Source organism: Rhincodon typus, chromosome 16 (assembly GCF_021869965.1).
Source record: "Rhincodon typus isolate 14 chromosome 16, sRhiTyp1.1, whole genome shotgun sequence".
Classification (NCBI taxonomy): domain Eukaryota; kingdom Metazoa; phylum Chordata; class Chondrichthyes; order Orectolobiformes; family Rhincodontidae; genus Rhincodon; species Rhincodon typus.
This window is the reverse complement of record NC_063347.1, coordinates 2,055,442-2,058,056: the sequence shown is the minus strand read 5'-3', so window position 1 is coordinate 2,058,056 and position 2,615 is coordinate 2,055,442.

Genomic DNA, 2,615 nt, shown 5'->3' with positions numbered 1-2,615 from the left:
TTTCTGATGAAGGGTCTAGGCCCGAAACGTCAGCCTTTCTGCTCCTATGATGCTGCTTGGCCTGCTGTGTTCATCCAGCCCTGCAACTTGTTGTCTCGGATTCTCCAGCATCTGCAGTTCCTACTATCTCTACCCTATTAACCTGTCCTGCCACCTTCAGGGACCTGTGGACAAGTTCCCCAAGATCCCTTCATTCCTCCGAGCTTCCTAGTGTCTTGCCAATCATTGATTGCTCCCTTGTCTTGTTCCTTCTACCAAAGTGCATCACCTCACATTTATCAGGGTTAAATTCCACCTGCCACTGATCTGCCCATCTGACCAATTATTGTCCTTCTTGCTGTAACCTAAGACTTCTCCCTCACTGTCAATTACCTGGACAATGTGAACAAAATGTAATTGGAGTTCAAGACCTGTAACAATCTGAGAATAAACGAAGCATGGTATTTGTTAATAACTTCCCCTCAGTTTGCTTCTCTCTCTGAGGTGTCACTGACCACAGGCTGACAAAGTGATCACATTGTTCAGAGGGATATTTGATTCCTATTGCTGTGTGTGTGGTAGCTGCCTGAATAAATGAAGTTGAACAATCATTGCAGAGCGTGTACCTATGTGTTATTGTTATTTTTCTAACAACACAGACTATCATGTTTCACTGATTTAAACCCACACCTTAGCCCAAATGTTTCAGATCAACGATGGGCTGTTTAAATGTGTCAAACATACTCTGAGCCCCTGGGGGTGGGGGAGAAATTGGACCCTGCTCTGGTTCGAAAGGTAACTAATGGTTTTGTCTGTTAACAAATTGCTGTGCGATAATTTTAACATCTGCTTTGGCCCAGGAAGCATTTGTTTTGTATTAAATTTGTCTCAAACTGCCGGTGTGTGTTTCATGTGCCCATGTCAGGGGAAGGCAGATTGAAAAGAATTTGCACTGTCTGTGGTCTCCCCTTATAATCTCAGTGTCTGAGCATGGGGGTCAAGTGAACCAAGATTGGAACAGTGAGGTGTTACCTTCAATATACAGAGTACAGTTCTGGTGCACTTCCTATGTTAACCAATGGGACAAAGTGCCCGAGTCAGAGTCAAGAGAACAGAAGAGGTCCAAAAAAATTAATTAGTTGCATTTTCATAGCTGACCTCAGGACAGCCCAGAGCACGTTATCAAAAACAGAAAGGTTTGGCAGCAACTGTTGTGAGACAGACTGAGTTAATGTTTCCAATCTGGTGACCCTCTGTCACTTTCTTGTATTTTTGTGACCTTGTAATGAGTGGGATCAGTGCAGGGCCACCACTACTGACAATATATTAATGACATGAATAGGGAAAGTGAAAGTGACTGGAGAAATCGACAGAATGGAGGGATCTGTGGATTCTCGTGCATAAATCACAAAAAACTAGAATCCAAATACAGCAGGAAGGCAATGGAAAGCTGACCTTTGTTTTAAAAGGAATGGAGTATAAAAGTAGGGAGATCTCGCTAAAAGTACACAGGGAACAAGTCAGACTACAGCTGTGGTCCCCTTATAGGAATATAGACCATTCCCCCCTCAAGACTGTTCCGCCATTTAATGAGATCATGTCTGATCTGTGGCCTAATGCCATACACCTGCCTTTGGCCCATACCCCTTAATACCTTCACTTAACAAAAATTCCTGTATCTCAGATATAAAATTAACAACTGAAACTTACACTAAAAGATACACTGGTATTGGAGACTGAGCCCAGGTATGCAGTGATTGTCTTAGAGGGGTTGAGTAGATTGGGCCTGTACTCATCGGGGTTTACAAGAATGAGAGGTGATCTTTTTGAAATATATAAGGTTCTTACAGAATTTGACAGGGGACATGGAGAGAGGTTGTATCCCCTTGTGGGAGAGTCCAGGACCAGAGGGAGTCATCGCAGAATAAGCATCCACCCACTGAAGACAGAGATGAGGAGGAACTTCTTCTCTCAGAGGGGAGAGAATCTGTGGAATTATTTACCACAGAGGGCTGACAAGGCTAGGTCATTAAGTATATTCAAGGTTGAGATAAGCAGATTTTTAATCAGTAACTGAATCAAAGGACAAGGGGAAGTGGCAGCAAAGTGGACTTAAAAATTATTAAATCAGCCATGATCTTGCTGAATGGTGGAGCACTCTCAATGGACTGAATGGCCTTCTTTTGATCCTATGTCACATGCTCTTCCAAGATCAGGCTCTCCTCCATTGGGGAATATGAGCTGCACCTTCCTGATTCGCAGCTTTTTCACATCTTTGCTGTAATTTGCTGCCACATGGTGGTGAATGAGGAGAAGTGACAGTCTAGTCTTAACCTCCCTATCTCTGTCACCCCCTCCAGCCCCTACACCCCCTCCCTATCTCTGCCACTTCCTCCAGCTCCTACACCCCTCCCTATCTCTGCTACTTCCTACAGCCCTCCCTATCTCTGTCACCTCCTCCTGCTGCTACACCCCTCCCTATCGTCACCTCCTCCAGCTCCTACACCCTCCCTATCTCTGCCACCTCCTCCAGCTCGTACACCCCTCCCTATCTCTGTCACCTCCTCCAACTCCTACACCGTCCCTATTTCTGTCACCTCCTCCAACTCCTACACCCTCCCTATCTCTGTCACCTC